The sequence below is a fragment of the Balaenoptera borealis genome (genome assembly GCF_965194805.1).
Source record: "Balaenoptera borealis genome assembly, chromosome: 2".
Lineage (NCBI taxonomy): Eukaryota > Metazoa > Chordata > Mammalia > Artiodactyla > Balaenopteridae > Balaenoptera > Balaenoptera borealis.
In genome coordinates, this window is record NC_138867.1 from 113,522,061 (window position 1) to 113,536,637 (window position 14,577).

Below are 14,577 nucleotides of genomic sequence, written 5' to 3' on the forward strand. Positions count from 1 at the left end.
CAGTCTCCTTGTCTGTAGAATGGGGCTTATAGCAATACCTACCTCACAGGATTTTTGTGAAAATTATTTCAATCACTAGAATAGCTAAACTTAAGAGTGACAATACCAAGTGTTGACAAGGATGTGGAACAACTGGAACTCTCACATGTTGCTGGTGGGAGTACAAATTGGTATATTTCAGAAAATTGACAGTATCTACTAAAACTAAACATGCATATACCCAGTGGCTCAGTAATCCCAATTCTGGACTAATCCCCAACAGGAATAAGTCCTCATGTCCATAAAATATGTTTAGGAATGTTCCCAGTAACTTTATTCATAAGAGAAAAAAACTAGAAGTAACAAATCCATCAAATGGAAAATGAAAAAATAAATTGTCATATATTCATACAATGGCATACTAAACAGCAATGAAAAGGAAACTACAGATATAACCATGGATGTATCTCACAATGTTGAGTGAAAGAAGGTAGACAGAAGAGTACTTATGAGTCCATTGAAATTAAGACCAAAAACTAATGTAGGTTAGAGAAGATAGAATAATAGGTCCCTTTGCCAGGGAGGCAGGTATTGAAGAGAGAAGCTCTGGGATGCTGGCGATTCCCTATCTTGATCCAGGTGGTAGTTTCACGGGTGTATGCACATATAAAATTTCACTGAGCTATAATCATATTTGTGTACTGCCTACAAGTCATAACTCAGTTTAAAAAGCGGGGAGTGTAAAAATGGATGTTGCATACTTAGCATGGTTCCAGGGTCAATTCCAGAAGGAACTTTGAGCCCCTGTAGCCTCTCCTTCACATGGCTGCCCAACCCTCCACAGCCAAGGCTGCAGGAGTAAAGAAAGACATTGGGAGGGAAGGTGGGGGATTGTTGCAAGGCCCCTGTGCCTTATCTGCCCAGGGTAGAAGAGTCTAACTGAGGCCTTAGACAACGCTGCAGAAAGGGCCCCTCATCAGCTTCCTTGCTTCTATCACAGCCAGCCAGTGCACTGCACCACCCGCCCCCGGTGGGCTATGGACCCACCCTCTGAAAGCTGCCATGGAAGCTCTAGGCAGAAGGGGCATCCAACCTAAACAGTACAGGAGAAAACTTCCTGACCCATATCTGTACCCAGCACCATCAGAGAGCTGTGGGCCCAGGCTATATTGGAGGGTTGTCAAGCCAGAGTGGACCTGCCCATGAGATTGAGATGGGTTATGCAACCTGCCCCAGCCACATAGCAGGGAAGTGGGGAGGTGGGATTTGAACCTAGATCTGACCGACTCACTACAGAAGAATCAAAGCTTCCCAGAAGAACATGGGCTATTCTCTGTTCCACCCTCTCTCCCAGAGGGAAAGTCTATGGAGACACATTGGTGCCCCCTGTGGGCTCAGACTGGCCAGGATGGACCCAGCAAAGGCAGGCACAGGTATGGGGTTGCCCTACAGGCTGGTCCTGGCCAATCCCCAAGAACTACCAACACTGATTGGTTTCAGCCAGCAGATGGTGCCAGAGGGCCAGATGGCTGTCCAAGGAGGCCTTCCCCCTCCCAGGTTTGCACTCTTGGCCCTGCCCTCTCACTGAGATGTCTCCAGAAGCTGCCCTCTCTCCTCTCCAGGACCCAGAATCCTGTCCAGATCCCTGCTCTGGCCATCAGAGAATGAATGCCAGTGCAGATTTTTCACACACACCGTGGTTGCAGACTCCAATCCTGTGGGCCACAGCGTCCTTCTGTGAAATTGAATTCACACACAGCAAGTCCTGGCAGCAGGAGTCAAGTAGGCTCAGTGAGGAGCAGGGCAGTGCAGTGCATCGAGGGCTCTTTTGCAGATGACAAAACCATGACAGGTATGACCTATAATCTCCAGCTATGTCTTCCCACTGTCTGCCTCCGTAGGAGATCAGAAGACCCCAGTACCAATGTGGCATCTGGAGCCAGCACACCGGGGCAGAGACCACCAGGCAGGGTAATCTGTCTGAAAGGTGTGCAGCCTAGCCTGCCAGCTGTCTGCCCGTGGAGCTCCAGGCCAGGCCCTGAGATGCTGAACATTCCAGTAGCCAGACTCAGGGAGTCATCAGTGAGGTGAAGCCAAGTGCAGCTTGATTATGTCCTGCAAGGCAAGTGTCAGTTTGTGACTACTGAATGCCCAGGCAGGAAGGCCAGTCAGCCAAGGGGTCACTGAGTAGCAAGGATTTCCCCAGGAGAATCTCTGACTCAGTCAATGACCCACTCACTAACTGGCCCAGAAAGCTGCCAGTGTGTGGACTGTGTCAGTCAATTAATCAATGAGTATTTATCTAGTACCCTCTGGCTTCAACCACCCCCCCACCCCCATGTCATCAGCAGGCAGTGGTAAACAAGAAAGATAAAGGATTTCTGCCCTCAGGGAGTTTCTCTTCTAATGGGTTAGATGTGACCAGCACAATTAAGGGAATGTTAGATAAGTACTGTGAAGAAAATAAGAGTTGAAGTTGGGGAGAGGGGGGGCAGCGATACATTTAAGCAGAAACTCGCTGAAGAAAGTACCAGCCATGGAAAGAAGTGGGAGAAGTGTTCAAGTAGAGCATGCGCAAAGGCTCTAAGGTAAGACTGAGTTTGGCATATTCCAGGAACAACAAGGCCAGCATCCTTAGAGCTTAATGAATGGCGGGAGAGTGCAAAGAGATGAAGGCCGAGAAGGGCCAAAACATGAAGAGCTTTGCAGGGAAGACATTATAAGAAAGTTGGATTTTCTTCTATTTGCATTTAGCAACCTCAGGGGAGGGAGGGTAAGCAGCAAGTGGCATGATGGGATCTACAGTATACAAAGATCACTCTTTTTTTTTTTTTTTGGCTGTGTTGGGTCTTCATTGCTGCGCGCGGGCTTTCTCCAGCTGCGGGGAGCGGGGGCTACTCTTCGTTGCGGTGCACAGTCTTCTCATTGCAGTGGCTTCCCTTGTTGCAGAGCACGGGCTCTAGAGCGCAGGCTCAGTAGTTGTGACGCACGGGCTTAGTTGCTCCGCGGCATGTGGGATCTTCCCAGACCAGCGATCCAACCCATGTCCCTGGCATTGGCAGGCGGATTCTTAATCACTGCGCCACCAGGGAAGCCCCAAAAAGATCACTCTTGTGACTATATGGAGAATGGATTGTAGTGGGGGAAAGAAGGGAAGTAGTAAGATTTTTTAGCAGGCTTGAACTAGCACAGGGGCAATGGAGTTGAGGAGAAAGATGTATTTGCAGGTATAGCTAATGAACTACATGTGAGGGATAGCCGTGTGAATGGTGGTACTATTTACTGAGGTAAGGAAACACCAGGAGTTGGTGTGGGAGGAGATCAGGAATTCAGTTTGAGATGCATGTTAGAGATTTGAGTCACGTCAGGGAGGCGATTGGAAATGTAACTCTGGAGCTCAGGGGAGAAGCTGGGCTAAGGATATAAATTTAGGGCTCTTCCGCATATAGATGGGACTAGATAAGATCACCTAGGTAGAGGAGAAACAGAGACCTAAGCATTTAATCATCCTAATGTTTAGAGCACAGGAAGAAATTGCAAAGGTACCTGGGAAGGAGCAAAAAGATAGGAGGGGGGCTTCCCTGGTGGTGCAGTGGTTGAGAATCCGCCTGCCAATGCAGGGGACACGGGTTCGAGCCCTGATCTGGGAAGATCCCACGTGCCGCGGAGCAACTGGGCCCGTGAGCCACAACTACTGAGCCTGCGCGTCTGGAGCCTGTGCTCCGCAACAAGAGAGGCCGCGATAGTGAGAGGCCCACGCACCGCGATGAAGAGTGGCCCCCGCTTGCCACAACTAGAGAAAGCCCTCGCACAGAAACGAAGACCCAACACAGCCAAAAATAAATAAATAAATAAATTTATTAAAAAAAAAAAAAAAAGATAGGAGGAACTCTGACAAGTACAGGTTTCTGGTAACTGACTGTACTGCTGAACTGAATGAATAAGCATTTTCAGAACTCTAATGAAAAACTGATGAACTCATAAAAGTGCTAACAAAAGATCAAGATGAAAAAAAATTAATTACATGGGACTGAGTGAACTGATGAGGATGAGTATAATTTTTGTGACTTTCTGTCTGAATTAAAAAAAAAAAAAGTCCCACAAGGACTCAGAGGCAAAGAATACAGAAATCAATTTTCACTGCAAAGTAAAGGAGCTGTTACAGTGGAGGATTACTGGGCTGAATGTCAATATTATGACATAGTATGAGTGTGTTTCATGTTTGGTAATTGCAATCATTGTTGCTTTTGTTGTGGTCATCCATGTACAATGCTTGGTGTCAGTCTATCTCTTGTAAAAATAAAATAGTGTGTGTGTGTGTGTGTGTGTGTGTGTGTGTGAAAAAAAAATCTGGAAAAAAGTTGAACACCTATATACCCACTGCAGACTTTAAAAAAAAAAAAAAAAAAAGATAGGAGGAAAACAAGCAAATCACTAGATTTGCCCTACGCTAGTAATGGTGGAAGAATAAACTATTTCCAGGAAATTGTTTTGGTCAATTGCTTCAAATGCTAGAAACTGGGATTTAATATTCAGAAAAATATCTACTATACTTCGCAATATGAAAATAATCTTAATAAAGCCAGTGATTTCAGTGGAGTGGTGTGCTGAGAAGGGAATGTAATATGAAAAGATAGAATAGATAACAGTTCTTTTAAGGAGTTTTGCTAAGAAGAGTATAGAAAAGGGGGAGACACTTAAGGGGGCTATGAGGTCAAAGAAGTTTGTTTTTAGGATTGAAGATACTGGAGCCATGTTTGTTCATGCTGCTGGGAATAATCCAATTGAGGAGATCAACATGAGAGACAGGGAGGTTGATGGAAGTGGTAGCAGGAGGAAGAGAGATCCTGTCTGACTGGACTCTGCAGTGTTAATAGGCAACGTCATCAGAGTTCTGGAAGGGAGATGCTGGCAATCTTTATGAGTCCTTTTGATGGCTGAGAACAAAATCTCAGGAAGCGAAGGGGATTGTCTGGTGGTAACTATGGTCCCTACCAGTATAGTTGTGTCAATTTCTCTAGCCATGTCCTGCTGCTCAGGTGCAGCCCCAGGCTCTGGTCAGAAAATCCCAGGCTAGACTACAACAGGCTCCCATCCAGCAGCTTCCCTCCTGCCGCCCCCGACCTCCCCGCCCCAGCGGGTGAAGACAGAAATTTCTGGGGATGTTGTCAGGTCATGGTCAGTGCTGCTCTACAAAACACACTGCAGTTTTCTCTTATTTAAAATAAGTGTCATCTTGAGATAGCGTCTAATACAGACTGGTAAGAAGGGATAGCTCCTGCCATCCTTTAGGTCTCAGCTCAAAGTCACTTCCTCAGAAACCACCAGCCTCATTACTAGCCCAATCAGTGCAGTTAAATTTAATGAAAATTAATCTACATCAAAATGTCTTAATACAAGGAAAACTGTCATAATTCATAATCTTGAGTTGTGCAACAGACAACCTGTACAAAAGTATATGCAGGCTCTGGCTAAAAGGGCACCTGTTTTTACCTTCCTGTCCCCTTTCTCTTCACAGCACATGCTTCCTATCTGACTTTGATATTTGTCTCTCATTAAGTGTAAGCTTCCAAGGGCAGACACTTGGTGTTGTGCACCACTGTATTTATTCCCAGTGCCTAATAACACCTGGCATGTAACAGGTGGCTCAGTAAGCAGTTACTGAATGAGTGTTTAAATCTCTCTCCTTCTGCTTGCCCTTTCAAAGGCTGTTCCATTTTAAAAGGCTCCTGGCTAACACCGAGAAATATCTAATGAAGAAACTTCAAAGCTGCAGTTACCCAAGACAACACACCTAGGATCAGGGTCCTCACTATACCCTTCCACTTCCTTCACCATACAGTTGTCTTATAAGGATAGGACACAGCCTTGTGCTGCAACGAAGTCAAAATGGCTCCCAAGCCCGCCCAGGCCATCCTGTCACTTGTCTGACCCTAGGTACCTGTGATACACCACCTGAACCAGCCACTAGCCGCACTCTACCAGACCACTCAGTTCAGCCAGTGCTTGGCAGTGGCTTACTTACCCCGTGAGCTTTACTCAAACACTATGGCAACATCTTTTTGTTCCACTCCCCATTGCTATGCTCCCCCAGATGGCAGCAACCCCTTACTACACTCTGAATGAGAGAAGGAAACCCTCTTGCTAGAATCACATACCTTATTCCACCCCACAGCACACACTCATCCTTGCTTTCCCCCTTTCTTCCCATTCTTTTTGTCGATTTATTCCTACCGCTCATCTCCCCCTTAGACAAGTATCTCTGTCCTTTGCCTCAAGACTTGGAAAGCCTTGAAATTCTCTTATAAAACAAGAGCATCAATAAAGCACAAGGCTTGGAATGTTAGAGAGTCAGCAAGCCCTAGAGTCACAGGCCTTTTTTTTTTTTCTCCACATCTTCATTGAAGTATAAATGCTTTACAATGTTGTTAGTTTCTGCTGTACAACAAAGTGAATCAGCTATGTGTATACATATATCCCCATATCCCCTCCCTCTTGAGCCTCCGTGGTAGTGTATATATGTCCATGCCACTCTCTCACTTCATCCCAGCTTCCCCTTCCCCCCACTGTGTCCTCAAGTCCGTTCTCTACGTCTGTGTCTTTATCCCTGCCCTGCCACTAGGTTCATCAGTATCGTTTTTTTAGATTCCATACATGTGCGTTAGCATACAGTATTTTTTCTTTCTTACTTCACTCTGTACAACAGATTCTAGGTCCAAACACCTCACTACAAATAATAGTCATAAGCTTTTTTTTTTTTTAACTTTTTTTAAAAAAATAAATTTATTTTTGGCTGCGTTGGGTCTTCGTTGCTGCACGCAGGCTTTCTCTAGTTGTGGTGAGCCAGGGCTACTCTTCGTTGCAGTGCGAGGGCTTCTCACTGCGGTGGCTTCTCTTGTTGCGGAGCACGGGCTCTAGGCACACGGGCTTCAGTAGTTGTGGCTCGCGAGTTCTAGAGCGCAGGCTCAGTAGTTGTGGCGCATGGGCTTAGTTGCTCCGCGGCATGTGGAATCTTCCCGGACCAGGGATGGAACCCGTGTCCCCTGCATTGGCAGGCGGATTCTTAACCACTGCACCACCAGGGAAGTCCTGAGTCATAGGCTTTTCAATGCAGACTGGTTCCTGCTGACCAGTCCAAGCAACAGAAGGACTTAGGACTCAGGCATGAATGGATTCATCCAGCTACCACCTCCAGCACTCCTCCACCAAAAACTCAGATGAGAGCCAAAGCAGAGCCTCGATTCTGCTAAGTTGGTGAGGGTGGGAAAGGCTTTCTGTACCTACAAGAGGAAGGCACAGAACCCCATACTGGGGTGACCAACTGTCCCAGTTTGAGAACTGAAAGCTCTGCTTCCTGGGAAACCCTTAAGTACTTGGCGAGCCGAGACGATCGTCACCCTATGTTGGAGCTGTGCACAACCATGACCACACTCAAACAACCTTGTGAGTTAACTTCGTTTTGCCTCCCTGTTTAAAATTTAGCTACTTTAGGGGCCCAGCATACTTTCGCCAACTCACTGCTGTTACTTGTAAAATAATTAAAAGCTCATACTGGTTGGCATGGTATCCAAGATGCTTGGATACCATGCCAACCATGTACAGAAGAGTGTCGGCTATCATTTGTTGTAAGGGGGCTAGGAGTAACACACACACAGAGTGCCTATGTGCTGACACATGTAAAAATAACCTAGGTTGCTCCCAGGGAGGCAATTTACTTTTCATGATCATCATGAGGTAAGTATGATAGAGCATGACCACCGTACCAAAGGCATGCTTTATGTGCTGGTAGGTATGATTGTGAAGGTATCCACAAATCATTAACAGAACTTCACAGGCATAAGGTGGGGGAGATCATTTTTTTGTATACATCTCTATTGCTTGACTTTACTACAAGTATTATTTTATAATAAAATAAAAGATCAACTTAAAAAAAAAAAAGCCGGAGCACCCATACAGATCAGAGGTGGGCAGCACTTGGGGAGTCAGGTCTTCCCTATCAGAATTTGTGGATGGTTAACTGGCACCAGGAGACAAGAAAGTAATTTGCTCTTGGCTTCTGGCTCCTCCCAAAGATGACAAATTAATGGTCTTCAGAAAGGTGGGGAGATTGTCAGGTGATGAAAAGCTAGCAGAAGCTTCCATTTACTCTCGTTGTTAAAGCCTAAACAACTGACTAGTTTCCAACAGTCTTATACAAAATACCAGATGTTTAATTAAAGAGTAAAATACCAGGGGCATTTCTCACATACAAAAACACTCAAAAATCATTTCTGGCTATCAGGGAGAAAAGGAGGAATTATTTCACTTAGATGCAACAGACTGGGGTGGGGTGAGGGAGTGGTGAATAGGTGGAGCAGAGGATTTTTAGGGCAGTGAGAATACTCTGTATACAATGGTGGATACATGTCATTATTCATGTCCAAAACCATAGAATGTACACCAAGAGTGAACCCTAATGTAGACTCCAGATGATTATGTCAATGTAGGTTCATCAATTTTAACAAATGTACCACTCAGGTAGGGCATGCTGACAACGGGGGAGGTTATGCATATTTGGGGGTAGGGGACAGATAGGAACCTCTGTACTTTCTCAATTTTGCTGTGAACCCCAAAATTTTTTAAGTCTTAAAAAAAAATTGGATGGGATATCCCACTCCATATATACCTCCTTAAAATAAACCATAGGTTTTCCTTTCCATTTTTAACATATTTGTCAAGCTAAGTCCACTGTGAAAGTTCCTTTATCCTCAGGAACAACAATTAGGCTGTGGTGGCAGGTGGTGAGTCGAAAATAATTTTCTCGATCAGACTCAGCTCTTTCAGAATCTAGTTCACATAAATGTCCTTGAGACACACAGTCAAGTCATTCCATAAGCTTCAGGAGCACAGTGACCAGTATACTTGACTTGGGGCAACACTCAAGAGGGCCAAACCTCCTTGACTATGCTTCCCAAAGGGCCTGCCACATATTTGGCTTACCTGAAGCAGGGTCAGGCACACACACACGTCACTTTCTCTAGACCCAAAAGCTGTGTAGGCTCTTACCCACACTTCAAAGGCCACTAAATACCAATTTCAGCAAAGGAAAGCGAACTCTAATGCTTTTGATGCCGAGCAGGGCCCTGTGGGGCTCCTGGGCATGGAGGATTTTTGCCCCCCATTTCTTGTAGGCAAGAGTCCAGCCTCCAAAGGACCTTCCCTGAGTTCCAAAGGGCAGATTCGAACAGTTGCTAATCAAGGGAGGAGCAGCCACGAAACTACCTGAGGTAAGATTCAAGGGTCCACCTGAGACCCTGCACACACCCTAATCTTGACAGCAACCCACCCTTCTGACACTTTGCAGGAGGAGAATGCAAGACTGTTACTGCCTATTCCTTTATTACATACCTCTGACCATAGTCCTGATTATATAACCTCTCCCTATTCCCCAGGGAGTGGGGCACAGTTCCAGCTAGCCTACTAGTGGGGCGCTGGCCTGTGTTCCCTCTCTGCCTGGCAAAGAAATAAAGCCACTTTTCTTTTTTCTCCGTAACTCTTGGCTCCTTATTTATGTTTGGCATTGTTGCACAGACAGCCAAGATTTTGGCAACACTTTCTGAAAGTCAAGGACTCTGGGGTAACACTGCCTGAATAGCTTTACCTTCCCACCCCTCCTAAACTGTTCAGACAACTCAATAAAATAATCCATGTAAAATGTCTGACACATGGGAAATGCTGTTAGACATTATTCACTATTAGCTATTTCTGCCATTTTAAGGCCTGAAGGTCCAATGCCTAATGCTCTCCTAACCACTCTGAATTCAACTAACCCCTTTACAGTAATGGTCATTTCAGCACTCTATTCTCCTTATTCACAAATGACACCAGAACCCTTACTTAGTTGAGAACATCAGCTACTGCTCTGAGGACTGAAGCATCAAAATTATTTGAGAAGCCACAGACCACTTATTCTGCACTCTTCAAACATACCTAATGATGTAGGCCATCTGCCATTTCAGGTTGAAAGCAGAAGTCAAAGTGCTTCCAAGAGGTGGCTTAAACAGATACTCTCACCCATCTATCCACGTTCCCAGCCCTACTTTTAAAATCCTGCCTCCTGATTACTGCAGTAGGGTATTTTCCCTAGGATCTGAGGTGAAGTTGGAAATACCCACAGGCCTACAGTGCAATCATTATGATTCTGCTTTGAAGAAATCCAACACCTGAAACTAATGCAATATTGTAAATCAACTATACTTGAATTAAAAAAAAAATAAAGAAATCCAGAGCAAAGGACAATATGTGCAGCACTGGCACCAGGAGAAGAGGCCATAACCAGATCCCTTATCACCTTGAGCTTTTCAGAGGACATGAGAGCTACTGCACTACCACCCCAAAGATCTTGGTCCATATTTGATCATCCTCTCTCTCCATCCCTTCCCTCCCCTCCCCCTTCCCTTTCCTTCCTTGGCTGCACTGGGTCTGCATTGCTGCACACAGGCTTCTCATTGCGGTGACTTCTCTTGTTGTGGAGCACAGGATCTAGGGATGCGGGCTTCAGTAGTTCCTGCATGCGGGCCCTGGAGTGTGCGGGCTACTGTAGTTGTGGCGCACGGGCTTAGTTGCTCTGCGGCATGTGGGATCTTCGCAGACCAGGGCTCAAACCGGTGTCCCCTGCATTGGCAGGCGGATTCTTAACCACTGCGCCACCAGGGAAGTCCCTCCAGCCCTTTTCTCTACAACCAGCTCTGGTGTAGCTATGGGGAGGGAGTAGTGAGCTAGGGCTTATTGTCTTTGTGGTCTTTTAATCACAGGTCATTGAAAGGATTAAAATTAAAGAGGTAGTTTTATTTGAACCAAGGTAGAGATCACTCTTCTTTTGCACGTGATTATGGGAAACAAAGATTGCTCAAGACCAAATACATCATACAGCTTCTCCTCCCATTCCTCTTTCTTGCTACATTCAACACACACTCAGATCCTCACTGCTGCTGGCAAGGGACTTACCTTGAAAGGAAAGCTGGACCTAACAGCAAGGGTAATTCTACACACATTTTTACATCTGGCATATTTCACTATACCTTGTAAACTGGCTCTTTCCTGAAACACTCTTGAACATACCTGACCTTAGAGTCACGAGGCCCACCCTTGCCCAGGCTTTACAAAACCTAACTACTAGTCCTTGCCCCTGCCCTGGAGGTAACACTGCTGTTTGATCTACTGCAAAAACCTAAACCATAATAGACCATGGAATCTCCTTACAGCTCAGAAGATATGCTAAGCCTTGAAGCAGAAGTGCTCAACAGACTCTGGCATTTCCAAAAGCTTTAATTAGACCTTTCACTTTGGTCTTCCCAGCGTCTGCAGAGCAAGCACTCTTAACTTCCTTTTCTATCACACAATGCCGGTCTTTGACTTCCACCAATGGGCAACAGACTGGATGGTGGCCACAACCTACCACTACACTAATAAGTCAGCTAAGAACTTCCCTGGTGGACCAGTGGTTAAGACTGTGCACTTTCAATGCAGGCGGCGCGGATTCAACCCCTGGTTGGGGAACTAAGATTCCACATGCCGCTCGGCACAGCCAAAAAAAGAAAAAAAAGTCTGCTAAATCATCTCTTGGAAGAACGTACCTGGTATTGTCCATTAAAGCCTAAATGGACTTTCCCAATGACAATGTCTGGATGGCTGAGGCTACCTGAAGAGACTCCTAAGGGGGCTGAGCATTCATATGAAGTGGTCTGCTCCATTAGCAGCATTTTAGGCAGAGAAACCCTAACAGCCCACCCACTTATCCCAAACCTGTCGAGGATACAAACTACTTACAATTAAATTTCAGCCATGAAAATCTGTGTTTTGCCTAAAGAAAAAATAAAAGCAACAAATGAAAAAATGAAACAAAAATAACCAAAACACAACCACAGCCTTTTTTTCAGCATTCAATCACTAGCAGTAACCGCCTCCCTTTTCAATTCCTGGGAGAGGAATTCTCGTCCAGGTATGACAGGAACCTTGAATCTGGGGTTTGTCACCCAGTCCACTTACTCTTAGTTATCAATCATCTTTGTATGTTCAACTTTCAAACAAATTTGTACATTATAAATATCCATAATCCATTTTCCTTCCCTCAAATTTATATACCAGCTGATAAGTGAACACTGTAACCTATTTACTGGATAGCACTAGGACTTCAAGCAATACTACTTACTGTTTCTGCAACATTCTACTTCTGTCTACATGGCAGTAACCTGTGCAATTAATTAAATATATATAATAAGAAATAGGAATATAATGTACATATAGACCTAAGATATAAGGCTTAAACTATAATTGAAACAAATATGGAGAACATTAGGTGTGTCCTAAATAATACATCTACGACCTGCATAACGTTATTCAACAGAATATGTAACTGTGAAGGGGAAAAAACCTAACTTAAAAAAGTTCATATTCCCTGGTGGTCCGGAGGTTAGGACTCCGGTTCAATCCTTGGTCGGGAACTAAGATCCCACAAGATGCAAGGTGCTGCCCCCATCTCCTCCCCACCCGCAAAAAGTTCATAAAAGCTAGAAATATGTCAAAGAACACGTGAGAACAGATTAAGGCTTTAATGAAAAAAAGTTTTAGCTCATGGGAACAGAATCTACCTCATACCAAACAAGCCTATTATTAAACTTTAAGGTCCATTTCTAGTGACACATTACAGTTGAAAGTAAGGGACTACTTATTATACAGGACAGGTAAAAGTCACTACTGAAAGAAAATCATCACATGGTACATTTTAATTGTTCACTAAAACCCACAACAACCATCAATTAGCACAAAATCCAATATTCTTAAATTTGTAGTTGGGAAACTGAGCAGCGGTTCTTAAATCTAGATGTAAATTAAAACCACTTGGGAAACTTAAAAATACTTACGCCTGGGCCTTCCTCCAAATAATTTAAATCATAACCGCTGTGGGCATCAACGTTAAGAACCACAGTAAAAAAAAAATCCTTTCCTTATTAAGCTAAACCTAGGTCTTTCTGAAAAATTATCCAATACTGACACGCTACACTTCTATTTAAAACACACCTACTGCAACCAAGAAAAGGAAGAGTCATCTATGTCTGCTTAGGATATTCAACCTAAGAAATGAGCACATCATTTTATCAATTCATTTTACCCTTACAAAATTAAGTTCCAAAGCAAATTTCTCCAAGTCCTCAGTCTAGAACACTAAAAAACATTCATTTTTTTGAACAAGCTTTGTAAAACTGAAAATTCTATTTTAATCTGTTACTAATTGAGAAATCAGCAACAGCAATTATATATTTTTAAAGCAAATTACTATACTTACCAATGCCCTTTCTTTTTTAAAAAATTTGTTTTTACTGAAGTATAGTTGATTTACAATGTTACACCAATGCATTTTCTTTACCCATTTCATAATCAGGTAGGTTACTAACACTTTCTAGCTTAGATGGCCAAAGTCCAATCATTCTCTACAATTAGCCAATTCGTTTAAACCCCGGTAATCATTCTAAACCCAAGCCAGTCTCGCCACAAGCCCCACCCCACCCCCGTTTTTTTGGGCCATGCCACATGGCATGCATTATCTTACTTCCCCAAACAGGGACTGAACCCCTAACCCCCTGCAGTGGAAGTTTGGAGTCTTAACCACTGGACCACCAGGGAAGTCCCCACAAGCCCTTTTCTGTTAACCACAAGGTCTACTTTAGAGAGGTTGTACCTGGATGACAATAACACATCAGTTACAAGATGCTCGTTCTTTTGTAGTCAATTTTGATCACAGGACCTGAAAAATCACTGCTTGGTATCTATCAACAGATCAGTTGGAAACTGGATTATGTACTGCACATTAATAAACTATTTGTTCAGTCAGAAAGAAAATGCATAAAATGACAAAACACAAAAGAGACAGAGGGATGTATTTCTTATGAAAGCATAAAAGAGTAAAATGAAAGGGAGAAATGGCGGAAAAACTAAGGGCTTTTGGATAATCAACTCCACGAGCTACCAAAAAAATAGAAAGTGGACCACTTAAAAAATATATATATTGTGTATGTATTTTCTTCAAGCATCTTAGAAAGAAAAATGCAAAAATTTCCTCATCAGTTCCAAATTCAACACAGTACAAAGCAAAGAAACTTTTATTACTATACCCACACAATTAATGATTAAGTGTCTTGAAGTTTACCCTGGTAGCTTAAGACAATCAAGTATTAGTTTCCATAGAAAACCTGTTTTAATTTCCTAATCCTATTCAAAGGATAAAAGGGAGGGAAAAACTCAGTATGTGCTTATCACCGCAACTTCATTTCAAATGCCATTTTTGTCCTTGGGTGAATGTACATAACACTAAGCCATGATCCAGCAACAGTTTTCTATTTGGTTTAACTAGTATCATTTAAAGAGCATAATACAGGATAATGCTTTAACAGCTATATCTTATCTGAGACAAATTTAACTTTAAGATCACATGACAAGTAATGTACAAATATTCGTTAAGAACTTACCACTCTGTCAATCATCTTAAAGCGTCCACGTAACACACATAGCAATATTTATAACCAGAAACTGCAGTGACTGATAAGTAGATACATTAGTTTG

The 14,577-nt window shown here is 43.6% G+C and overlaps 1 long non-coding RNA gene across 1 annotated transcript in view; it reads left to right on the top strand.

The window, feature by feature from the left end:
• Positions 1–14,577, top strand: part of LOC309622826 — a 377,150-nt gene that overhangs the window by 284,588 nt on the left and 77,985 nt on the right. The window lies entirely within an intron of this gene.